General features: G+C 40.3%; 19 non-coding genes across 19 annotated transcripts; all 19 read right to left on the bottom strand.

Annotated features, from left to right (window-relative positions):
* Positions 1-13,949: 13,949 nt before the first annotated feature.
* Positions 13,950-14,023, bottom strand: trnan-guu (transfer RNA asparagine (anticodon GUU)). Its single transcript has one exon. It is a non-coding gene; the product is annotated as a tRNA-Asn (tRNA).
* Positions 14,024-14,284: 261 nt separating this feature from the next.
* Positions 14,285-14,358, bottom strand: trnan-guu (transfer RNA asparagine (anticodon GUU)). Its single transcript has one exon. It is a non-coding gene; the product is annotated as a tRNA-Asn (tRNA).
* A 154-nt stretch (positions 14,359-14,512) lies between these two features.
* On the bottom strand, positions 14,513-14,586 carry trnan-guu (transfer RNA asparagine (anticodon GUU)). The gene has a single exon. It is a non-coding gene; the product is annotated as a tRNA-Asn (tRNA).
* A 1,211-nt stretch (positions 14,587-15,797) lies between these two features.
* Positions 15,798-15,871, bottom strand: trnan-guu (transfer RNA asparagine (anticodon GUU)). Its single transcript has one exon. It is a non-coding gene; the product is annotated as a tRNA-Asn (tRNA).
* Positions 15,872-16,897: 1,026 nt separating this feature from the next.
* On the bottom strand, positions 16,898-16,971 carry trnan-guu (transfer RNA asparagine (anticodon GUU)). The gene has a single exon. It is a non-coding gene; the product is annotated as a tRNA-Asn (tRNA).
* A 261-nt stretch (positions 16,972-17,232) lies between these two features.
* trnan-guu (transfer RNA asparagine (anticodon GUU)) lies at positions 17,233-17,306 on the bottom strand. The gene has a single exon. It is a non-coding gene; the product is annotated as a tRNA-Asn (tRNA).
* A 356-nt stretch (positions 17,307-17,662) lies between these two features.
* trnan-guu (transfer RNA asparagine (anticodon GUU)) lies at positions 17,663-17,736 on the bottom strand. Its single transcript has one exon. It is a non-coding gene; the product is annotated as a tRNA-Asn (tRNA).
* Positions 17,737-18,225: 489 nt separating this feature from the next.
* On the bottom strand, positions 18,226-18,299 carry trnan-guu (transfer RNA asparagine (anticodon GUU)). Its single transcript has one exon. It is a non-coding gene; the product is annotated as a tRNA-Asn (tRNA).
* A 596-nt stretch (positions 18,300-18,895) lies between these two features.
* trnan-guu (transfer RNA asparagine (anticodon GUU)) lies at positions 18,896-18,969 on the bottom strand. Its single transcript has one exon. It is a non-coding gene; the product is annotated as a tRNA-Asn (tRNA).
* Positions 18,970-19,230: 261 nt separating this feature from the next.
* On the bottom strand, positions 19,231-19,304 carry trnan-guu (transfer RNA asparagine (anticodon GUU)). The gene has a single exon. It is a non-coding gene; the product is annotated as a tRNA-Asn (tRNA).
* A 489-nt stretch (positions 19,305-19,793) lies between these two features.
* On the bottom strand, positions 19,794-19,867 carry trnan-guu (transfer RNA asparagine (anticodon GUU)). Its single transcript has one exon. It is a non-coding gene; the product is annotated as a tRNA-Asn (tRNA).
* Positions 19,868-20,887: 1,020 nt separating this feature from the next.
* trnan-guu (transfer RNA asparagine (anticodon GUU)) lies at positions 20,888-20,961 on the bottom strand. The gene has a single exon. It is a non-coding gene; the product is annotated as a tRNA-Asn (tRNA).
* A 579-nt stretch (positions 20,962-21,540) lies between these two features.
* On the bottom strand, positions 21,541-21,614 carry trnan-guu (transfer RNA asparagine (anticodon GUU)). Its single transcript has one exon. It is a non-coding gene; the product is annotated as a tRNA-Asn (tRNA).
* Positions 21,615-22,634: 1,020 nt separating this feature from the next.
* trnan-guu (transfer RNA asparagine (anticodon GUU)) lies at positions 22,635-22,708 on the bottom strand. Its single transcript has one exon. It is a non-coding gene; the product is annotated as a tRNA-Asn (tRNA).
* A 579-nt stretch (positions 22,709-23,287) lies between these two features.
* Positions 23,288-23,361, bottom strand: trnan-guu (transfer RNA asparagine (anticodon GUU)). Its single transcript has one exon. It is a non-coding gene; the product is annotated as a tRNA-Asn (tRNA).
* A 154-nt stretch (positions 23,362-23,515) lies between these two features.
* Positions 23,516-23,589, bottom strand: trnan-guu (transfer RNA asparagine (anticodon GUU)). Its single transcript has one exon. It is a non-coding gene; the product is annotated as a tRNA-Asn (tRNA).
* A 255-nt stretch (positions 23,590-23,844) lies between these two features.
* Positions 23,845-23,918, bottom strand: trnan-guu (transfer RNA asparagine (anticodon GUU)). Its single transcript has one exon. It is a non-coding gene; the product is annotated as a tRNA-Asn (tRNA).
* Positions 23,919-24,274: 356 nt separating this feature from the next.
* Positions 24,275-24,348, bottom strand: trnan-guu (transfer RNA asparagine (anticodon GUU)). The gene has a single exon. It is a non-coding gene; the product is annotated as a tRNA-Asn (tRNA).
* Positions 24,349-24,704: 356 nt separating this feature from the next.
* On the bottom strand, positions 24,705-24,778 carry trnan-guu (transfer RNA asparagine (anticodon GUU)). Its single transcript has one exon. It is a non-coding gene; the product is annotated as a tRNA-Asn (tRNA).
* Between the last annotated feature and the right edge of the window lie 742 nt (positions 24,779-25,520).

Below are 25,520 nucleotides of genomic sequence, written 5' to 3' on the forward strand. Positions count from 1 at the left end.
TTCATGCACCTCATTATTGTGAATCATTATCATTTCTTATCTTCATTACTTTGCTCTTAGCGTCTTTTGATATTAGTAGTTTATTAAGCTGAAGTTTCCCTTCCACACAAACATAATGCAGTTAGTCGCATTATTTCAGGTATATTTATTTTCTTTTTCCGCCCCATCTGTTGTGTATTTTCAGGTAAATGTCTTCAAGGAGGCAAAAGAGAAACTATATGTATGCACCCTTTTCAAAACAGTGTAAATAATCTAACTGTAAAAAGAGACCAGAATATAGAACACTAAATGTGCATTTTATGTCCATCTACAAAATCGGTGCTAAATCAGGAGAAACTACACTTCCATTATGAGACAGACAATTTTGAATCATCCTTAACCCTCTATCCCCATATTTGAACAGAGCAAACAAGTTTATTTATTAACCCCTGGAGTACAGTCTTCCAGGTCTAAAAAGATACCTGCTTTCACCTGACTTTAGTTGGGTGAGCCGTAAAAGAGAAATGATCAATGAAAGCATAACTCGATTTAATTGTATTCATCATTTGCTCTTTTTAGTGCTGCTCTGGAAACTCTCATGGCAGTACATTGCCTTTGTTCTCTGTCATCTTTAATTTATGAGAGCCGCTATTATTTATACATTTCCAGCTGCGTGTCTGCACGTCACACCGCTTCCTTTATGTTTTATTTTCCAGAAGTTGTCTATTTACAAAGCAGATCTGGTGGGACTGGTGACAACAGATCTGCTAACTCCCAGTCTGTGTACGATTTTTGTGTGAATCTCCGGTTGTAGTAGATGTAAAAAGAAAATGTGATTGTCACTCAGACATTGACACACCACAATTGGCATCATGCTCATTATGATTTAATCTGAGAAGGCTGAATCCTGTGCACATAACTGATATCGGAAAAAAAAATTCAGTAGAACAATAAAGACATCTGCCTCTTCTATCTTTAATTGAATGGAAAAAAATCTTAACTTGAGTCAGAATAGTAGATCAGTCTCCCACAGTGAGTCTGCTCCTCCCATGTGTTCCGTTTGTACGATGGCTTTTATACTTCCATTTATATCACATCTATTTACGCAATATTTCTCTGTAGAGACAACATGAGGTGGTCTGGTGACAACTTTAAACATAGCACAATCAGAACAAAACAACACTCCACAACTCCCCTGCTCTATCTCGTTCTTATTAGTGTGAGAGTAAAACTTTAAGTACAACTTGTACTTGAGTGGCTCCTGATGGGGACAAAGGAGAAAAAACTAAACAATTCAAATAAGATTACATTTTCTTAGATGTGGAAATACAATTTATATTGCATTTATTCAAAGATGTATTGTTGTGGTTGCATTGTACAGTCATAAAATGCTCATTATTTGATCCAGTACCTGTATCTGTGTTGTAAAGATACACATGTGCATCACGTACATCTGAGAGAAAGATAAACCACATTTTGAGCCAGATCATTAGTATATTAATTTCCTTGAAAAATGTTTTGTTGGTCAAACCTTCCTACAATCAACATCACATGAATTAAACAGTTTTGACCTAGTAAATGTGCGAGCAAACAGAAGTCACATGCATTGCAAGACATGGCTGGTTAGCTTCTATTCCATTTTGATAACATATTTAAAAGGTTACCATGGATTGTGATTCCTTGTTTTTACATTCATACAATCTTCATATTATTGTATGACATTTTTTGTAGCTGTAGGATTTTTACAGTATTGGCCTGTTTGCATAGTGCAGTGACCATGTAGAAGTACTTCTAAGACACTGAAAAAGAAGGAAATGTGAAAACTAGATTGTATTATGTGCATTTTAGCAGAATTTGCTGCAGAAGCACATTTCTATAAACCAGGCATTTCAACATCCTTTTGAAAATGCATGTGTTCTCACTCCATTGGGACCCAGAAAATAAAGAAAGGTTTGGACAGCTTATGATTGCTTTAGACAGCACCCCAACAGATGATTTCCACTTACTGTATTGAACACCATTCCCCTGTAATGTGTTGGTGTCATTCAGTAAGATGGCCCTCACGGTGCAAGTCATCCATTCTGCTTTGTAATAGTGGTAGTCATCCGCTCTGATTGATACAGAAGAGATGTTGTTTTTGGTAATGAACAGAGGGGGCACCTAAATGGTTTGTGTGTGTTTGCATGTGATATTTGTGAGTGGTGGCCAATGGGGAAAGATCTGCAGAGAAATGTGGTTATCAGTGTAAATATGTGTGTTTTAAGTTGTTTACAAATTAATGTCTGATGTTGAATTCTACTATTTTTGTGAGCTGTATTTTGAAAACCTGTACTTGCACATTTTTATTGAAATAAACACCTAAGAGCCAAGAGCCAATTGATCAGCACTGATACCTGTGATGTGAAACTTACCACCCCACATGACATTACATTACATTTTATTTTATTTAGCTGACGCTTTTATCCAAAGCAACTTACAATAAGTGAGGGAACAAACCCAGAACAGCAAGAATCAAAAGGCCAGATTACAAGTGCTACAAGTAAGTGCCATCTAAGTGCAACTAAACTTAAATAACTTTTTTTAATATAACCAGAGTTGACAGTGTTTTATTAGACATCATCTCTTTTTTTGAGGGATGGTGGTTAGATGATTGAGACCAGGTGTGGCAACATACATACATACATACATACATACATACATGCATACATACATGCATACATGCATGCATACATACATGCATACAGGGGTAAAAAGGCTAGATAAGGTCTGTTTCCCTGGACTGGACTGAAACCCACCTTTTCAATCTTGCATATGAACACTATCCTATATCTCAACCATTTGCAGAGTGGCATGTCTACACTCACCAGTTTCCTAAAGAGAGGGTGTGTTTACCACACATTTTCCAGCAATCAGCTAAACAGGAAGAAATGATGCTGGGTATGAATTGTCTGTTCCCTGCAAGCTCCAAACTTCTACTGGATTTCTATAAAAATGTCTGTCCAGATGGGGATGAAGCCAGCAAACTGAGGTGTTACGTCCCTAAGAGGTCCAGGGGATGAGGGACAAACAATAAAAATTAAACTGGGGGAAAAACAAGTGACCAGCAGGATGTGTTCAGGGAAAATCAACTCTTTTATTAACAAACGTAAAATCAGCATGAAACACAAAACGCTCTTCACAGAACTGAAGAGGGAATAAGCCAACAAAGAAGAATCTACTGAAAACGATGTCCAACAAACTGAAGATGAACCAGGACAACAAATATAGCACGAACAAAAGTTAATCAAAGAGTTCAAATATGAGTAGAGTAAGACACCAACCAACTAAGGCAAACTACTACACTGTTCACTGTTCACAGCTGGTTTGAGTATGGCTTTAACAACTATGAACTGCTTCATAATGGCTGGTCGTGGTTCTGTTGAAGGGTCAAGGATGGGTTCCTCAAATCTGTTCGTACACCACATACATATGCTGACCTTTCAGCTCTAGTTCCATCTATGGAGTAAGTTACATTCAGATATGTTACCCTTTTACATGCCATGGCAAAACATTCAACCTCAGTGATATAATTTTAAGGGTACATCTGATGATAACATTGTCAACATTGCATGTCTGTCAAGCTCAAGATAATATGTTGGAATGGAGACAGTGGCACCACTAGTGTTTCTGCTGACACCAAAACACTGTGCTTCACATAAAGCACATCGGCATCGAGTGACAATGTCCAAAACATTTGTCCTCTCAAATAACTGGCAAACTTAGCACCATATGCACATGTCCATGGCAAACTAAACTGTTGACTGCTGACAGTGCCTCCAAATTTGAACTTCAATTGTTATTGTTAAACATTCCCTCTCTGCCGAGAGCCGACTAGTCCACCCTACAAACACTTCAACTTCAACTCAGATTACATAACATTGTTTGACATTGCTTCTTGCCTCTGATGTTTGATTGTTTTATTTTATGATGTAATGCATAATGTAATAAACCAAACAAAGAACCACATCAAACATAAAATAGAGAGGATCAAATATATTTCAGATCAAAGGCAACTATGGATAAGAGAGTTTCACTCTAAACCATACTAAGAAGAAGCATAAGTACATAACAGAGAGCCAATAAACCAAACAGGGAACTGAACACAAAGATGTATCCAGATTTAAGACTTCAGCATATGCCTGAAAATAACAATGTTTGTATGTTCACAAAAGAGAACCAGCGCCAAAGTTTAGTGCTGATGGTGATAGTTGACATGCTGGAAAAAACCTACACTGTGGAATTCTGGGGAAAGGACAAGTGTGACAAATACTCATCACGACTGTTAAAGCAGATTATGGATGGACTCACAGAGAATGTGTCGTGTCTGGATTTTTCCAAAGCGAAATCCTTCGCTAAAGCTGTGCTGAAACACCTGGAGAAGGAATATCACAAGCAAGCACAGTATCTGATACAGATGGAGGACCCACTTGTAGAGGCTACCATGATTAATTATATTCAAAACCATGTCAAGGACTACACTTATGAAAGACGCAGATCATGGAGAAATTTGGTGATTGTTGCAACAATAATTGTGGGATTATGTTTGATTTGTTCTTTGATAACTGTATTCGCTGTTGCAATATGGTTTTAAAACCTACGTGTCTTCTGTCAGAAATGTATGTAAATTAGATAAATCAGAGGCAGCTGCGTCTATAGCACTCCAACCAGAAGGTCAGCGGCTCAATCCCAGTCTTCCCCATCTGCATGCCGAAGAGTCCTTGGGCAAGATACTGAACCCCATATTGCTCCTAATTGGAATAAAATGCTGCCCATGCTGCACTGTATGAATGTGTGTGTGAATAGCAAAAAACTACTGTAAAGCACCTTGGTCATCAAGACCAGACAACCGCTATATAATTACAGACTACAAAAAAAGACCATAGATGTCACAGTTGCTTGGTTGCCTCAACAATTATGCTATTAGGTTGACCAGCAGTTTGTCATTGTCAGTGAATATGTTTAGGTTGATCCTGGGTACTCCAGGTTTTCACAACTATTACAATAACATTTAAAATTGCATTTTTGACTTCTTCTTATTTTTAAATGAGTGCTTTAAAGTCAGGTTAGTGGTGATCCTGAGACACACACAGTGTAAATGTAATTGAACTATTTACACAGGTTGCATATATTCAACAAGTATATAGATAACTTAATGAATTTGGAATTAATATCAACAATGTGTTTAATCCAGTTCTAATGAGGCACATTCTTATGATAATATAAGCCTTCCTTAAAGCTTTTTTTTTCAGCTTAATATTTTAAATAGTCAAATGATTTGCTGGTGCTGTCTCTCCTGAGCCCTGGCACCAGATCTGTGCCACCACCACTCTGCCCGATCATTATTGTTAACAGTTAAGGACTAGCTGGTTCAGTAGAGCTATGACTTTCAGATATCCTGGCAGCAGTAATGATGAGGAACATGGGGTCGCTTTTATTTTCTTCAAGTAATGATGAATAATAGAATGTTCTGGCATTTTAGAGGGCTTTCTTAAAAGTTAGTGGGCTCTTTGCTTGGTCTGCTTTATTGAAAGGTGGCAACCATTGTATTTTAGATTTCTTCTTCTCATTACATTTAAAGCTATAAAGTCAGATAGATTTAAAAGGTAATTTAAATAACATAAATTCAACCTATATACATGTTGCATATAGTCAATAAGTGATTATATAGAGATGAGCCCAAAGCACAAGTGTAGTTAAACAAAAGTTGACACATACAAGGGCCTCTGCGTTATGCAAAATACAAAACGCATCTAATGTGAAGACACACAGTAGCTTCGGGCTTTCACGATTTTGATTCTGTGTCAGAACGCCTGTAGCCAGCGCCAAAGAAGGTAAAACCCTCCATGGCGATGAAAAAGGAATTGGTATATCAACAAATTCATCTTGACCTTTGGGTAGTTAATAAGCTATTATCTGTCCTTTTTTTTACTTTTGTAGTTCACATTAGCATAACATTGCACATAGAGAGAACAATCATGTTAGAATGATGTACATATAACTTTAAATTATTCCCTAAGTCAATTGGTGTAATGCAATTTTTTATTTGTAACAAATGTATAGAGAAATGGTTGAACAGTAGACCATGATTTTCAAGGTGTAACCCATGACTTAAGAATAGTGTCAATTGCAGTAGTCGTGTGCTATAATGGACTTTACTTTATGAATTTACTAAGTGTAAAGAAGAGGCAGCTTTAGAATAGGGAACCTGTGTGGTTTGTTTCGTGATAGTTGTAAAGTAACAAATCAGTTATTTAACACCGTTCTTACTGGGCAAAATGCATCACTGACTGATTTAGAAAAGCTCTGTTGAGTTTTTTACAAAATGTTTGGGATTAACCTTTGCAACTATAATATTTAATTTAGCTCCTTATAATACAATGTGAATAAATGATTCCAGACATAATATTAAACACACAATAATATATTTCAACATCCAAAGTGAAATCAAGCAGAAAAAAGCTGTTGTGTTCTCTACTGCAGTGATTTAATTGTGGGAGCAAGACAGGGATTTAACCAAAACCATGTCACTTGAGATGGTTTTAATATTCCCTGCATGTTATCAGATACTAATTCATAACCTGCCAGTGATTGTATTTCCTAAATGGCATACTCCAGCTAACATACACAAAGAATACACAACACATATCTACCTTGTACTATACTTGGATACGACAAAGATAGTACCCCCCCCTTTCAGCTACTGATTTTAATGGTCTCTCTCCTCATTGTTTGGACAAACAGAAATGGCTGAGACCATTACAGCCATGGTGTGTATTTGTCCATTTTTCAAAGGATGTCAAACCCCATGTTTGGACATATCAGAAGAAACACTGTCTAAGCTTCAATTTAGGGTTGAGCTTTAACAAGGTATGGTAGTATCCTGTTGGTACTTGAATATAACAACAGTAATGATAATAATAATGAACTTTATTTATATGCACCTTTAAAAACAGAGTTTAGTGCAAAGCAAAGCAAAGCGAAAGGCAAATAAAAGAGATGCCAGAGAGGTGGGAGTCTAGAGAAAGCAAGTGTGTTTATAACTTTTTCCAAGTCTGGATGTGAAAGTGTGGCTTTGATTTGGAGATGTCCTTTCATTGTCGTCATGAAAAAATCCCTAATTCCTTCTCCACGCATGTGGCTGAAGCTCTTTGTGTGACGCATCAGACAAAGGTAAATAAAGACAGAGGCGATTCTATTCATGCATCACATAACAGATTCTTCATGTGAAACAAGAAATAATATCATACTACGATTTTGTAAGAGATCCAAATTTGATTATTATAGTTTGCGCATTGTACAGTTGACTTATGTTAGTTAACTCAACTTTAATAAAAACAATACAACTTTTTGTAGAGAATAGTTTATGTTGCTATATATTTAGTGTCACACCACGGTGAGGTTTGTCTCGTTCTGGGTTTTTGTCTCGTGACTTCCTGTTTTATTTTGAAAATGAACTCTCCTGTCGTTTCAGGTCACTTGCCTTCCTCATGTGTCACCGCTCTGATCGTCTGATCGTGTCCACCTGTAGCTCATTACCTTCATGTGTTATATAGTCTGCGTCTCTTTGTCTTGTGCCAGAGTGGATTGTTTCTGCTGTGCACCCCAGCCAGTCGCCACAGTCCATGTTGTGTCTTTGCCTCCTTGCGAGTGATTCTTTGTTTGTATATTTCATAGTTTAGTGTTGTGCTCAGTTAAGTTCCATAGCTGTTGTGATAGCCTCCTTTGGAGTGATCTTTTTGTTCTAGTGAAAAGTTTCATAGTGAGTAGTAGAGCCTCCAATTGTTATGAGTGCGTTTTCATTTGGTCTTTTTTTGAACAGAGTTTGGTTTGGTTCCTCCTTAGGTAGTTTTTGGAGTTTATAGTTCTTTTGGTTTTCTCCTTGTGGAGTGATTTTCTTTTGATACATATCTCTTTGTTTTGTGTGTTTTTTTTCCCCCCTCCTTCAGGGAGTGGGTTTTTGTTTATTGGAAGAATTATCTTCCTGTTTATTTTCTTGATAATTCTTCTTAGACCCAATAGCTATTTTTCATAGCCTGTTAATTTGTCACTCTGTCTGAGAGGTTGGAGAGTATACAAAATAAAGTCTGATTTAACGGTCATTACTCTGCAGCTGAGTCCTCTTTCAAGTCCAGGCCTGACATTTAGTTTTTGCTGAATATGTTAAAAGAACAACCTGAATGAAAAAAGGTTGGCTAAGTTTAAAAAGAATATTTACAAACTATTTACACTAAAGTAATGTGGTCTGCTCTCAGATTTAAGTTAGTAGAGTCAGATTTTATGATTCTGATTATTTCATAATAATTTGACTTTGTAATTGTGTATCTCACATATCTGGTGATGGTAAAGCCCCTGTAGTAGAAACAAAGGCAGAGACAAACTCATGGTAAACGCTGACCTAACCTCTTCCTACATGTTTGAAAGCAATGGCTTCTCTCTTTCATAGATTTTCCCTTTCCTCCATCACAAAGATGGTCCCATTAAGGGGCATGGTGTCTACATCCTGGCCCATGAAAACTGACTTTAGCTCACTGTTTTCATTATGTTAACATCCTGTCCATATACTACATATACAACAACTGGAACAGCAGATGATTTTCATATGTACGTTTTAAATGGAGTGTCGCCAAGAGCTTTGCCTCATGGCTCAAAGCACAGAGGTAATGTCAAACTAAGAGCGTGTTGGGAGGGGAGACCGTCTCGTTGCCTGTGTAATTAAAATGCACCAATCAGACTGTAAAACAATAAGGGAGTGAATGTGGCATCCCTTTGAACAGAGGTGAGAATAGAACACGTAGGGGAGATGACAGATAGCACCGGAGTCCTGAGGAAGACAAGCACTGATGAGTTAGATTATACCAGCCTTTGTTTTCTTAAGTCTGCTCATTATCGGATGAAAGACTCAAGAAGCAAGAAAGTGAGGGGAATAGAAAAAAGTATAAAAGAGAGAGGTTGATAAAAGTATTTCTGACAATTAAAGAGAGGTGACAATCTGGGTTTGAGTACACAGACAGGATGTGATAAGATTGACATGTAGGGGATCAACAGTGATAGAGATTAAATGAGTAACAGAAAGCAACAGGAAGTGCTTTTGAAGCTCCCTTGTTTAATCTTTGTCTCAGCCAAATGACTCGCCGATGACTCTGCTTCCTCCCCTGGAAATACATGGAGTTATGAAGCAGCACATCTGAAAGCTTCAGAAGGATTATTCTGCCTCCTCACAGCCACTCTAATGGCTAAATTGGTCTTCGCTTTAATAAAAATCCCATCTAACTGTGATGAAGTTTGTTATCGCTGAAGTGTATCTTTACAGCATGCTGGGATTAAAGTGGGAAGGAAGAAAACGGAGAAAACAAAAAAAGGGCCTGATTTGACTTCTGAACTTCTTTAATAACAATATTTCTCAGTCACCCAGAGAAAGAAGTAGCAGGAACCTGCTTGATCACTCATGAGCTCCAGCAGCTCACGGGGAACGTGGTATGAAGGAGTGGTGGTTAGATTCAAACTGGATTAAAATGTGTTTTCAGTCTGTCCCCATTTTCTAACATGAATGGAAATACAGGAATGTCTCGTTTTCACATCATTGCTGTTGTTTGACAAATCCATCTGAACTAAGGTACACAGTTTCCATCAATGTCTTCCTTTTTATATGAAACTATTTAAAACTCACTCACAATCACAAAGCCTGCACATTAATAACAGTTGGAGTCATTTGTGGAACACTAAGCCAAACATGGAGTTTCAGCATGAGTTCATATTTCTTGTGAAGTCCTGACTTCATTGACTGACCCAATCATCACCTCAGAGATATGTGTGTCTCTGACCATGCCCCTGTGTGTGTGTGTGTGTGTGTGTGTGTGGTGCTGATTCATAGCTGTTCTTAGCATTAAAGCTAGCTGAAGGACACTGCTAATGGAGCAGGGACAGAGGCAGCCATATTTCTACCACCAGGTTGCACTTTCCACATATCTCTCCCACACAGAAACTTGTCCTCGACTCTCGCTTCAAAGATGTTTGTGAAATCAAAGTGACCTGGACCTTCAACCTTTGACCACATCAATCTAATCCGTTCATTTTTGAATCCAAGTGAAAGACATTTGAAGAAATTCCTGTAAGGCCTGGATATCGTGTTAGCGCAATGGGAGTGACAACCCTGACACATTAAGCCTCTGGCTACAGGTGTGATCAGCATTAAGGGATGAAAATTAATATTTACAGAAAGAAGGAGGTGAAGTAGCTTCTGCCCTAAATTTCATTCAATGTAGCAACACCTTTCTGCTCCTTTTTAAATGTGACTTGAGGTAACTCTCAGTAAATGATGCTTAAATGCACACTCAGCTTCTGTGTAGGGCACAGTGTGTGTGACTGTGTGAGAGATGTGTGACTTCTTGATATGAGATTCTTGAAGAAAAATCTATATTTATGGTCCAATATTGTTGAGCAATAACAGCTCTGTTTAAAATGAAAGAAATGTGTAACAGGTGGGCAGAAGGAGAAAGTGTGTGTGTTTTGGGGTTAGATAGAGACGGAGAGAATAGATAGAGTAGACAAAGAGAAGTAAGGGAATGGACAGTCTGGAGTGGAGGATGAGAGTAGAGAAGACAGAAAGATGCAGAGAAAACCCCTGGGGCTTTAACTACAGAGAAGGATAGAAAGCTGATTGAGAACAAAAAAGTGAAGTAGAGACAAAAGAGACTATTGTGAGTAATATGAAAACACTGCTCCTTACCACACACACACTACGCAAAGAGTGATGATGATAGAACCTATATTTCTTCTGTGCTATTGCAGCTCCGACCTTTAGTATGGAGTGAGTGATAGTGGGTATTTGGAGGCAAGCCTTTTCTTTTTAAAATCTTCTTCTGCTGCTCCGTTATTGTTTTTCCCCTCAAACTTCAATGTAGAAATGCTGCTGATGTGGTCAGCTGTCTTCGAGGATAATGTTTCTCCAGCTGCCTGACTGATGGAAAGAAGTTTTCTTTACGATAAGTCTCATAAAATTTTAGTGGTTATGGCTTTTCTTTGCCTGTGTCCATTTTATATGAAGTAATTAGTAAGTATTTAAAATTGATTGGCATTTTCTGACATTGTTTTTGACAGGCTTTTATGTTTTGTCATTTAAAAAAAAAAAAAAACATTGTTGGTTTTTGTCAGGACATTTTGTCACAAATCAATGCACTTAAGCAATCTGCCCGATTACCATGTCTCTGTGGAGTTAGATGCTTACTTAGGATTCCCTAATACTTTCAAAATACCACATACAAAGGATGGCATTTTGGTTAAATATCCCAAATTATCTGCTCCCAGATTCCTGGGACAAATACCTGTGGAAGTTTGTCTGTGAGTTCAATTAAGGCTTCAGGACGTTGTGTTTTTATCTCCACAAAGCCAGTGGAATCATGTTCTACCAAACAGAATTACCAGATACAGATACAACAGATATGACAAACTACATTCAGGAAATCGAATACTTTCTTTTTATGATAAATCTACAGCAGTTCAGTTTTTGACGTCAAAATCCATGTATTGCAAGACCTATTGAAAATCCCAGGAAATGGGGGGAATAGCTTCATGAAATAGTAATATCAGAATCACTGTTGTGTGCTTTCTATTGCCTTAGAGGAAATAGAATATGTGTTGTGATATTCCTGTGAAGTTTCTCTGTCTCTATCTCTCCTTGTTCCTTTTTTTCTCCTAATCATTTTCTTCAGAAAAGTTTCTTTAATTCACAAAAGCTCTGCAGCCACTGCTGAACTTGGCCCTGTCAAATATTTGTATAGTGGATGTGATCATCTGAAGCTCAGAAAAACTCTCTCTTGACCTCTCTGCAACTAATTTATGGTTGCAAAAAGAAAGTATAGAGTTTGGAGACACAAGAGAGATGGCAAGACTTAGAAAAACAAAAATAGAGAGCGTGACAGAGAGCAAGCGTCACACAGAGAGATCTCTGGAGAGATGTGGGGATGAGATTCATATGCAACGGGTGGGGTGGTGGGGTCCAAATTAAAGTTTCACAGAACTTAAAGTAAAGCCGATTTATGGGAGCAATTTTCATATTCATGCAATATTTCACACCCCACACACACAGTCACAAACACTCACACACACACACATGCCCCTACAGACACAAGTGCTTCTCTTGCTGATAAGAAACTATACACTCACCACAGAAACACACTGAATGAGGACAATTCAGCCGGCACATTGCATAAGTTATAAAGTGAAACCTTAAAATTGCAAAGATAGCACTTTACAGAAAATATAAACACAGAGAGGCCAATTTAACGGGAGAACTTCACATGTACTTCATATTCATTGAGTTTAAATATTAGCAAGGACTAAGGAAGTGTGACTCAGGCTTATGGACTAATGAAGGTAAAATCGACCAAGTGCAAAACTTGTCTCAAAGACTGAGATCGTAAGATAAAAGATAATTTTCTCGCCCTGGCTGCAGGGGTCGATTCAGCCATTGAAGTCGTCAGCTCTTTGCCAACATTACTTGCTGGTGGACATAACATGTGCAAGCCGGACTTTGTGAGTAGATCTATTTATCAAAATTACTAATTTCAGTATTGTCTTTAATCATTCAAGCCTCGAAGTGCCAATGTTACGGTTTTGAGCAACAATACATCATTAATGAGGAAAATATGAGTTACATTGTCTAAAATGAGAGCATAGCAGAGCTTCGATCATCTGCTGCCGCACAGCACACAGTATCTGAGTCCAATAGGTTGCATATCACACATGTAAATATATGTAAATCAAATGGAAGAATCGATGTTTTAAATACATAAAATACAGACTTAACTAGACGATGGATGAGTCCATATGGCTGTTACTCTGCACAACTAATTTGCTGAGAAATCTGCAAACTCAAGTCAATCCATCATATTGTTTTTCAGCCCCACTTCCAGTTCACAGAAGCAAAATTTGTTGTTAAACTCAGACATGGGTCCCTGGGTGGGCTTAACCAACCATCCTTTCGGTTAACAGCCGAACGCGCTGACCAATTGCGCCACAGAGACGGCCTTATTGTGATGTAGAAGGGGTGTGGCCTGGAACTTCTATTCATTAAGGACTAATGCAGATTAAGACATAGGTCTCTTCAGGTCCCAAACTGTATTTTTGAAACAATAGGGTCCTATTGAAAGAATAGGTGTATGATTCAGGTATCTTGTTGCCTTTTGGTAAACTATTTTCATCATATGGTTTTTCAGCCCCTCGCCCAGTTCACAGAAGCAAGATTTGTTGTTAAACTCAAACTAGCTACATAATTAAAGCACATGCGTCCCTGGGTGGGCTTGAACCACCATCCTTTCGGTTAACAGCCGAATGCGCTGACCAATTTGTGCCACAGAGACCGCCTTAATGTGACGTAGAAGGGGTGTGGCCTCTGAGTCTGGTCAACTAGTTTTGGTCAAGTAGATTCATCATATGGTTTTCCAGCCCCTCGCCCAGTTCACAGAAGCAAGAACTCAAAAAATCTACATGATTAAAGCACATGCGTCCCTGGTTGGGCTTGAACCACCATCCTTTCGGTTAACAGCCGAACGCGCTGACCAATTGCGCCACAGAGACCGCCTTATTGTGATGTAGAAGGGGTGTGGCCTGGAACTTCTATTCATTAAGGACTAATGCAGATTAAAACATAGGTCTCTTCAGGTCCCAAACTGTATTTTTTAAACAATACGGTTCTATTGAAGGTATAGGTGTATGATTCGGGTATTTTGTTGTTTGTTAATTCAGTTAAGTTCATCAAATAATTTTGCGCCACAGAGACCGCCTTATTGTGATGTAGAAGGGGTGTGGCCTCTGAGTCTGGACAACTAGTTTTGGTAAAGTAGATTCATCATATGGTTTTCCAGCCCCTCGCCCATTTCACAGAAGCAAGATTTGTTGTTAAACTCAAACTAGCTACATAATTAAAGCACATGCGTCCCTGGGTGGGCTTGAACCACCATCCTTTCGGTTAACAGCCGAACGCGCTGACCAATTGCGCCACAGAGACGGCCTTATTGTGATGTAGAAGGGGTGTGGCCTGGAACTTCTATTCATTAAGGACTAATGCAGATTAAAACATAGGTCTGTTCAGGTCCCAAACTGTATTTTTTAAACAATACGGTCCTATTGAAAGAATAGGTGTATGATTCAGGTATCTTGTTGCCTTTTGGTAAACTATTTTCATCATATGATTTTTCAGCCCCTCGCCCAGTTCACAGAAGCAAGATTTGTTGTTAAACTCAAACTAGCTACATAATTAAAGCACATGCGTCCCTGGGTGGGCTTGAACCACCATCCTTTCGGTTAACAGCCGAATGCGCTGACCAATTGCGCCACAGAGACCGCCTTAATGTGATGTAGAAGGGGTGTGGCCTCTGAGTCTGGTCAACTAGTTTTGGTCAAGTAGATTCATCATATGGTTTTCCAGCCCCTCACCCAGTTCACAGAAGCAAGACTTGTTGTTCATATCAAACTAGCTACATAATTAAAGCACATGCGTCCCTGGGTGGGCTTGAACCACCATCCTTTCGGTTAACAGCCGAACGCGCTGACCAATTGCGCCACAGAGACGGCCTTATTGTGATGTAGAAGGGGTGTGGCCTGGAACTTCTATTCATTAAGGACTAATGCAGATTAAAACATAGGTCTGTTCAGGTCCCAAACTGTATTTTTTAAACAATACGGTCCTATTGAAAGAATAGTTGTATGATTCAGGTATCTTGTTGCCTTTTGGTAAACTATTTTCATCATATGATTTTTCAGCCCCTCGCCCAGTTCACAGAAGCAAGATTTGTTGTTAAACTAGCTACATAATTAAAGCACATGCGTCCCTGGGTGGGCTTAAACCACCATCCTTTCGATTAACAGCCGAACGCGCTGACCAATTGTGCCACAGAGACCGCCTTATTGTGATGTAGAAGGGGTGTGGCCTGGAACTTCTATTCATTAAGGACTAATGCAGATTAAAGCATAGGTCTGTTCAGGTCCCAAACTGTAGTTTTTAAACAATACGGTCCTATTGAAGGTATAGGTGTATGATTCAGGTATTTTGTTGTTTGTTAATTCAGTTAATTTCATCAAATAATTTTGCGCCACAGAGACCGCCTTATTGTGATGTAGAAGGGGTGTGGCCTCTGAGTCTGGACAACTAGTTTTGGTCAAGTAGATTCATCATATGGTTTTCCAGCCCCTCACCCAGTTCACAGAAGCAAGATTTGTTGTTAAACTCAAACTAGCTACATAATTAAAGCACATGCGTCCCTGGGTGGGCTTGAACCACCATCCTTTCGGTTAACAGGCGAACGCGCTGACCAATTGCGCCACAGAGACGGCCTTATTGTGATGTAGAAGGGGTGTGGCCTGGAACTTCTATTCTGGCCCCTCGCCCAGTTCACAGAAGCAAGATTTGTTGTTAAACTCAAACTAGCTACATAATTAAAGCACATGCGTCCCTGGGTGGGCTTGAACCACCATCCTTTCGGTTAACAGCCGAACACGCTGACCAATTGTGCCACAGAGACGGCCTGATTGTGATGTAGAAGGGGTGTGGCCTGGAACTTCTATTCATTAAGGACTAATGCAGATTAAAACATAGGTCTGTTCAGGTCCCAAACTGTATTTTTCAAACAATACGGTCCTATTGAAAGAATAGGTGTATGATTCAGGTATCTTGTTGCCTTTTGGTAAAGTAGATTCATCATATGGTTTTCCAGCCCCTCGCCCAGTTCACAGAAGCAAGATTTGTTGTTAAACTCAAACTAGCTACATAATTAAAGCACATGCGTCCCTGGGTGGGCTTGAACCACCATCCTTTCGGTTAACAGCCGAACGCGCTGACCAATTGCGCCACAGAGACGGCCTTATTGTGATGTAGAAGGGGTGTGGCCTGGAACTTCTATTCATTAAGGACTAATGCAGATTAAAACATAGGTCTGTTCAGGTCCCAAACTGTATTTTTTAAACAATACGGTCCTATTGAAAGAATAGGTGTATGATTCAGGTATCTTGTTGCCTTTTGGTAAACTATTTTCATCATATGATTTTTCAGCCCCTCGCCCAGTTCACAGAAGCAAGATTTGTTGTTAAACTCAAACTAGCTACATAATTAAAGCACATGCGTCCCTGGGTGGGCTTGAACCACCATCCTTTCGGTTAACAGCCGAACGCGCTGACCAATTTCGCCACAGAGACCGCCTTATTGTGATGTAGAAGGGGTGTGGCCTGGAACTTCTATTCATTAAGGACTAATGCAGATTAAAGCATAGGTCTGTTCAGGTCCCAAACTGTAGTTTTTAAACAATACGGTCCTATTGAAGGTATAGGTGTATGATTCAGGTATTTTGTTGTTTGTTAATTCAGTTAATTTCATCAAATAATTTTGCGCCACAGAGACCGCCTTATTGTGATGTAGAAGGGGTGTGGCCTCTGAGTCTGGACAACTAGTTTTGGTCAAGTAGATTCATCATATGGTTTTCCAGCCCCTCACCCAGTTCACAGAAGCAAGATTTGTTGTTAAACTCAAACTAGCTACATAATTAAAGCACATGCGTCCCTGGGTGGGCTTGAACCAGCATCCTTTCGGTTAACAGCCAAACGCGCTGACCAATTGCGCCACAGAGACGGCCTTATTGTGATGTAGAAGGGGTGTGGCCTGGAACTTCTATTCATTAAGGACTAATGCAGATTAAAACATAGGTCTGTTCAGGTCCCAAACTGTATTTTTTAAACAATACGGTCCTATTGAAAGAATAGGTGTATGATTCAGGTATCTTGTTGCCTTTTGGTAAAGTAGATTCATCATATGGTTTTCCAGCCCCTCGCCCAGTTCACAGAAGCAAGATTTGTTGTTAAACTCAAACTAGCTACATAATTAAAGCACATGCGTCCCTGGGTGGGCTTGAACCACCATCCTTTCGGTTAACAGCCGAACGCGCTGACCAATTGCGCCACAGAGACGGCCTTATTGTGATGTAGAAGGGGTGTGGCCTGGAACTTCTATTCATTAAGGACTAATGCAGATTAAAACATAGGTCTGTTCAGGTCCCAAACTGTATTTTTTAAACAATACGGTCCTATTGAAAGAATAGGTGTATGATTCAGGTATCTTGTTGCCTTTTGGTAAACTATTTTCATCATATGATTTTTCAGCCCCTCGCCCAGTTCACAGAAGCAAGATTTGTTGTTAAACTCAAACTAGCTACATAATTAAAGCACATGCGTCCCTGGGTGGGCTTGAACCACCATCCTTTCGGTTAACAGCCGAACGCGCTGACCAATTGCGCCACAGAGACAGCCTTATTGCGATGTAGAAGGGGTGTGGCCTGGAATTTCTATTCATTTAGGACTAATGCAGATTAAAACATAGGTCTCTTCAGGTCCCAAACTGTATTTTTTAAACAATACGGTTCTATTGAAGGTATAGGTGTATGATTCGGGTATTTTGTTGTTTGTTAATTCAGTTAAGTTCATCAAATAATTTTGCGCCACAGAGACGGCCTTATTGTGATGTAGAAGGGGTGTGGCCTCTGAGTCTGGACAACTAGTTTTGGTAAAGTAGATTCATCATATGGTTTTCCAGCCCCTCGCCCATTTCACAGAAGCAAGATTTGTTGTTAAACTCAAACTAGCTACATAATTAAAGCACATGCGTCCCTGGGTGGGCTTGAACCACCATCCTTTCGGTTAACAGCCGAACGCGCTGACCAATTGCGCCACAGAGACGGCCTTATTGTGATGTAGAAGGGGTGTGGCCTGGAACTTCTATTCATTAAGGACTAATGCAGATTAAAACATAGGTCTGTTCAGGTCCCAAACTGTATTTTTTAAACAATACGGTCCTATTGAAAGAATAGGTGTATGATTCAGGTATCTTGTTGCCTTTTGGTAAACTATTTTCATCATATGATTTTTCAGCCCCTCGCCCAGTTCACAGAAGCAAGATTTGTTGTTAAACTCAAACTAGCTACATAATTAAAGCACATGCGTGCCTGGGTGGGCTTGAACCACCATCCTTTCGGTTAACAGCCGAATGCGCTGACCAATTGCGCCACAGAGACTGCCTTAATGTGATGTAGAAGGGGTGTGGCCTCTGAGTCTGGTCAACTAGTTTTGGTCAAGTAGATTCATCATATGGTTTTCCAGCCCCTCACCCAGTTCACAGAAGCAAGACTTGTTGTTCATATCAAACTAGCAACATAATTAAAGCACATGCGTCCCTGGGTGGGCTTGAACCACCATCCTTTCGGTTAACAGCCGAACGCGCTGACCAATTGCGCCACAGAGACGGCCTTGTTGTGATGTAGAAGGGGTGTGGCCTGGAACTTCTATTCATTAAGGACTAATGCAGATTAAAACATAGGTCTGTTCAGGTCCCAAACTGTATTTTTTAAACAATACGGTCCTATTGAAAGAATAGTTGTATGATTCAGGTATCTTGTTGCCTTTTGGTAAACTATTTTCATCATATGATTTTTCAGCCCCTCGCCCAGTTCACAGAAGCAAGATTTGTTGTTAAACTCAAACTAGCTACATAATTAAAGCACATGCGTCCCTGGGTGGGCTTGAACCAGCATCCTTTCGGTTAACAGCCAAACGCGCTGACCAATTGCGCCACAGAGACGGCCTTATTGTGATGTAGAAGGGGTGTGGCCTGGAACTTCTATTCATTAAGGACTAATGCAGATTAAAACATAGGTCTGTTCAGGTCCCAAACTGTATTTTTTAAACAATACGGTCCTATTGAAAGAATAGGTGTATGATTCAGGTATCTTGTTGCCTTTTGGTAAACTATTTTCATCATATGATTTTTCAGCCCCTCGCCCAGTTCACAGAAGCAAGATTTGTTGTTAAACTCAAACTAGCTACATAATTAAAGCACATGCGTCCCTGGGTGGGCTTGAACCACCATCCTTTCGGTTAACAGCCGAACGCGCTGACCAATTGCGCCACAGAGACGGCCTTATTGTGATGTAGAAGGGGTGTGGCCTGGAACTTCTATTCATTAAGGACTAATGCAGATTAAAACATAGGTCTGTTCAGGTCCCAAACTGTATTTTTTAAACAATACGGTCCTATTGAAAGAATAGGTGTATGATTCAGGTATCTTGTTGCCTTTTGGTAAAGTAGATTCATCATATGGTTTTCCAGCCCCTCGCCCAGTTCACAGAAGCAAGATTTGTTGTTAAACTCAAACTAGCTACATAATTAAAGCACATGCGTCCCTGGGTGGGCTTGAACCACCATCCTTTCGGTTAACAGCCGAACGCGCTGACCAATTGCGCCACAGAGACGGCCTTATTGTGATGTAGAAGGGGTGTGGCCTGGAACTTCTATTCATTAAGGACTAATGCAGATTAAAACATAGGTCTGTTCAGGTCCCAAACTGTATTTTTTAAACAATACGGTCCTATTGAAAGAATAGGTGTATGATTCAGGTATCTTGTTGCCTTTTGGTAAACTATTTTCATCATATGATTTTTCAGCCCCTCGCCCAGTTCACAGAAGCAAGATTTGTTGTTAAACTCAAACTAGCTACATAATTAAAGCACATGCGTCCCTGGGTGGGCTTGAACCACCATCCTTTCGGTTAACAGCCAAATGCGCTGACCAATTGCGCCACAGAGACCGCCTTAATGTGATGTAGAAGGGGTGTGGCCTCTGAGTCTGGTCAACTAGTTTTGGTCAAGTAGATTCATCATATGGTTTTCCAGCCCCTCACCCAGTTCACAGAAGCAAGACTTGTTGTTAAACTCAAACTAGCTACATAATTAAAGCACATGCGTCCCTGGGTGGGCTTGAACCACCATCCTTTCGGTTAACAGCCGAACGCGCTGACCAATTGCGCCACAGAGACGGCCTTATTGTGATGTAGAAGGGGTGTGGCCTGGAACTTCTATTCATTAAGGACTAATGCAGATTAAAACATAGGTCTGTTCAGGTCCCAAACTGTATTTTTTAAACAATACGGTCCTATTGAAAGAATAGTTGTATGATTCAGGTATCTTGTTGCCTTTTGGTAAACTATTTTCATCATATGATTTTTCAGCCCCTCGCCCAGTTCACAGAAGCAAGATTTGTTGTTAAACTAGCTACATAATTAAAGCACATGCGTCCCTGGGTGGGCTTAAACCACCATCCTTTCGGTTAACAGCCGAACGCGCTGACCAATTGCGCCACAGAGACCGCCTTATTGTGATGTAGAAGGGGTGTGGCCTGGAACTTCTATTCATTAAGGACTAATGCAGATTAAAGCATAGGTCTGTTCAGGTCCCAAACTGTAGTTTTTAAACAATACGGTCCTATTGAAGGTATAGGTGTATGATTCAGGTATTTTGTTGTTTGTTAATTCAGTTAATTTCATCAAATAATTTTGCGCCACAGAGACCGCCTTATTGTGATGTAGAAGGGGTGTGGCCTCTGAGTCTGGACAACTAGTTTTGGTCAAGTAGATTCATCATATGGTTTTCCAGCCCCTCACCAAGTTCACAGAAGCAAGATTTGTTGTTAAACTCAAACTAGCTACATAATTAAAGCACATGCGTCCCTGGGTGGGCTTGAACCACCATCCTTTCGGTTAACAGCCGAACACGCTGACCAATTGTGCCACAGAGACGGCCTTATTGTGATGAAGAAGGGGTGTGGCCTGGAACTTCTATTCATTAAGGACTAATGCAGATTAAAACATAGGTCTGTTCAGGTCCCAAACTGTATTTTTTAAACAATACGGTCCTATTGAAAGAATAGGTGTATGATTCAGGTATCTTGTTGCCTTTTGGTAAAGTAGATTCATCATATGGTTTTCCAGCCCCTCGCCCAGTTCACAGAAGCAAGATTTGTTGTTAAACTCAAACTAGCTACATAATTAAAGCACATGCGTCCCTGGGTGGGCTTGAACCACCATCCTTTCGGTTAACAGCCGAACGCGCTGACCAATTGCGCCACAGAGACGGCCTCATTGTGATGTAGAAGGGGTGTGGCCTGGAACTTCTATTCATTAAGGACTAATGCAGATTAAAACATAGGTCTGTTCAGGTCCCAAACTGTATTTTTTAAACAATACGGTCCTATTGAAAGAATAGGTGTATGATTCAGGTATCTTGTTGCCTTTTGGTAAACTATTTTCATCATATGATTTTTCAGCCCCTCGCCCAGTTCACAGAAGCAAGATTTGTTGTTAAAGTCAAACTAGCTACATAATTAAAGCACATGCGTCCCTGGGTGGGCTTGAACCACCATCCTTTCGGTTAACAGCCGAATGCGCTGACCAATTGTGCCACAGAGACGGCCTCATTGTGATGTAGAAGGGGTGTGGCCTGGAACTTCTATTCATTAAAACATAGGTCTGTTCAGGTCCCAAACTGTATTTTTTAAACAATACGGTCCTATTGAAAGAATAGGTGTATGATTCAGGTATCTTGTTGCCTTTTGGTAAACTATTTTCATCATATGATTTTTCAGCCCCTCGCCCAGTTCACAGAAGCAAGACTTGTTGTTAAACTCAAACTAGCTACATAATTAAAGCACATGCGTCCCTGGGTGGGCTTGAACCACCATCCTTTCGGTTAACAGCCGAACGCGCTGACCAATTGCGCCACAGAGACGGCCTTATTGTGATGTAGAAGGGGTGTGGCCTGGAACTTCTATTCATTAAGGACTAATGCAGATTAAAACATAGGTCTGTTCAGGTCCCAAACTGTATTTTTTAAACAATACGGTCCTATTGAAAGAATAGTTGTATGATTCAGGTATCTTGTTGCCTTTTGGTAAACTATTTTCATCATATGATTTTTCAGCCCCTCGCCCAGTTCACAGAAGCAAGATTTGTTGTTAAACTAGCTACATAATTAAAGCACATGCGTCCCTGGGTGGGCTTAAACCACCATCCTTTCGGTTAACAGCCGAACGCGCTGACCAATTGCGCCACAGAGACCGCCTTATTGTGATGTAGAAGGGGTGTGGCCTGGAACTTCTATTCATTAAGGACTAATGCAGATTAAAGCATAGGTCTGTTCAGGTCCCAAACTGTAGTTTTTAAACAATACGGTCCTATTGAAGGTATAGGTGTATGATTCAGGTATTTTGTTGTTTGTTAATTCAGTTAATTTCATCAAATAATTTTGCGCCACAGAGACCGCCTTATTGTGATGTAGAAGGGGTGTGGCCTCTGAGTCTGGACAACTAGTTTTGGTCAAGTAGATTCATCATATGGTTTTCCAGCCCCTCACCCAGTTCACAGAAGCAAGATTTGTTGTTAAACTCAAACTAGCTACATAATTAAAGCACATGCGTCCCTGGGTGGGCTTGAACCACCATCCTTTCGGTTAACAGCCGAACACGCTGACCAATTGTGCCACAGAGACGGCCTTATTGTGATGAAGAAGGGGTGTGGCCTGGAACTTCTATTCATTAAGGACTAATGCAGATTAAAACATAGGTCTGTTCAGGTCCCAAACTGTATTTTTTAAACAATACGGTCCTATTGAAAGAATAGGTGTATGATTCAGGTATCTTGTTGCCTTTTGGTAAAGTAGATTCATCATATGGTTTTCCAGCCCCTCGCCCAGTTCACAGAAGCAAGATTTGTTGTTAAACTCAAACTAGCTACATAATTAAAGCACATGCGTCCCTGGGTGGGCTTGAACCACCATCCTTTCGGTTAACAGCCGAACGCGCTGACCAATTGCGCCACAGAGACGGCCTCATTGTGATGTAGAAGGGGTGTGGCCTGGAACTTCTATTCATTAAGGACTAATGCAGATTAAAACATAGGTCTGTTCAGGTCCCAAACTGTATTTTTTAAACAATACGGTCCTATTGAAAGAATAGGTGTATGATTCAGGTATCTTGTTGCCTTTTGGTAAACTATTTTCATCATATGATTTTTCAGCCCCTCGCCCAGTTCACAGAAGCAAGATTTGTTGTTAAAGTCAAACTAGCTACATAATTAAAGCACATGCGTCCCTGGGTGGGCTTGAACCACCATCCTTTCGGTTAACAGCCGAATGCGCTGACCAATTGTGCCACAGAGACGGCCTCATTGTGATGTAGAAGGGGTGTGGCCTGGAACTTCTATTCATTAAAACATAGGTCTGTTCAGGTCCCAAACTGTATTTTTTAAACAATACGGTCCTATTGAAAGAATAGGTGTATGATTCAGGTATCTTGTTGCCTTTTGGTAAACTATTTTCATCATATGATTTTTCAGCCCCTCGCCCAGTTCACAGAAGCAAGATTTGTTGTTAAACTCAAACTAGCTACATAATTAAAGCACATGCGTCCCTGGGTGGGCTTGAACCACCATCCTTTCGGTTAACAGCCGAATGCGCTGACCAATTGCGCCACAGAGACTGCCTTAATGTGATGTAGAAGGGGTGTGGCCTCTGAGTCTGGTCAACTAGTTTTGGTCAAGTAGATTCATCATATGGTTTTCCAGCCCCTCGCCCAGTTCACAGAAGCAAGACTTGCTGTTCATATCAAACTAGCAACATAATTAAAGCACATGCGTCCCTGGGTGGGCTTGAACCACCATCCTTTCGGTTAACAGCCGAACGCGCTGACCAATTGCGCCACAGAGACGGCCTTGTTGTGATGTAGAAGGGGTGTGGCCTGGAACTTCTATTCATTAAGGACTAATGCAGATTAAAACATAGGTCTGTTCAGGTCCCAAACTGTATTTTTTAAACAATACGGTCCTATTGAAAGAATAGTTGTATGATTCAGGTATCTTGTTGCCTTTTGGTAAACTATTTTCATCATATGATTTTTCAGCCCCTCGCCCAGTTCACAGAAGCAAGATTTGTTGTTAAACTAGCTACATAATTAAAGCACATGCGTCCCTGGGTGGGCTTGAACCACCATCCTTTCGGTTAACAGCCGAACGCGCTGACCAATTGCGCCACAGAGACAGCCTTATTGTGATGTAGAAGGGGTGTGGCCTGGAACTTCTATTCATTAAGGACTAATGCAGATTAAAACATAGGTCTCTTCAGGTCCCAAACTGTATTTTTTAAACAATACGGTTCTATTGAAGGTATAGGTGTATGATTCGGGTATTTTGTTGTTTGTTAATTCAGTTAAGTTCATCAAATAATTTTGCGCCACAGAGACGGCCTTATTGTGATGTAGAAGGGGTGTGGCCTCTGAGTCTGGACAACTAGTTTTGGTAAAGTAGATTCATCATATGGTTTTCCAGCCCCTCGCCCAGTTCACAGAAGCAAGATTTGTTGTTAAACTCAAACTAGCTACATAATTAAAGCACATGCGTCCCTGGGTGGGCTTGAACCACCATCCTTTCGGTTAACAGCCGAACGCGCTGACCAATTGTGCCACAGAGACGGCCTTATTGTGATGTAGAAGGGGTGTGGCCTGGAACTTCTATTCATTAAGGACTAATGCAGATTAAAACATAGGTCTGTTCAGGTCCCAAACTGTATTTTTTAAACAATACGGTTCTATTGAAGGTATAGGTGTATGATTCGGGTATTTTGTTGTTTGTTAATTCAGTTAAGTTCATCAAATAATTTTGCGCCACAGAGACCGCCTTATTGTGATGTAGAAGGGGTGTGGCCTCTGAGTCTGGACAACTAGTTTTGGTAAAGTAGATTCATCATATGGTTTTCCAGCCCCTCGCCCATTTCACAGAAGCAAGATTTGTTGTTAAACTCAAACTAGCTACATAATTAAAGCACATGCGTCCCTGGGTGGGCTTGAACCACCATCCTTTCGGTTAACAGCCGAACGCGCTGACCAATTGCGCCACAGAGACGGCCTTATTGTGATGTAGAAGGGGTGTGGCCTGGAACTTCTATTCATTAAGGACTAATGCAGATTAAAACATAGGTCTGTTCAGGTCCCAAACTGTATTTTTTAAACAATACGGTCCTATTGAAAGAATAGGTGTATGATTCAGGTATCTTGTTGCCTTTTGGTAAACTATTTTCATCATATGATTTTTCAGCCCCTCGCCCAGTTCACAGAAGCAAGATTTGTTGTTAAAGTCAAACTAGCTACATAATTAAAGCACATGCGTCCCTGGGTGGGCTTGAACCACCATCCTTTCGGTTAACAGCCGAATGCGCTGACCAATTGTGCCACAGAGACGGCCTCATTGTGATGTAGAAGGGGTGTGGCCTGGAACTTCTATTCATTAAAACATAGGTCTGTTCAGGTCCCAAACTGTATTTTTTAAACAATACGGTCCTATTGAAAGAATAGGTGTATGATTCAGGTATCTTGTTGCCTTTTGGTAAACTATTTTCATCATATGATTTTTCAGCCCCTCGCCCAGTTCACAGAAGCAAGATTTGTTGTTAAACTCAAACTAGCTACATAATTAAAGCACATGCGTCCCTGGGTGGGCTTGAACCACCATCCTTTCGGTTAACAGCCAAATGCGCTGACCAATTGCGCCACAGAGACCGCCTTAATGTGATGTAGAAGGGGTGTGGCCTCTGAGTCTGGTCAACTAGTTTTGGTCAAGTAGATTCATCATATGGTTTTCCAGCCCC

The sequence above is a fragment of the Paralichthys olivaceus genome, chromosome 9 (genome assembly GCF_024713975.1).
Source record: "Paralichthys olivaceus isolate ysfri-2021 chromosome 9, ASM2471397v2, whole genome shotgun sequence".
Taxonomy (NCBI): domain Eukaryota; kingdom Metazoa; phylum Chordata; class Actinopteri; order Pleuronectiformes; family Paralichthyidae; genus Paralichthys; species Paralichthys olivaceus.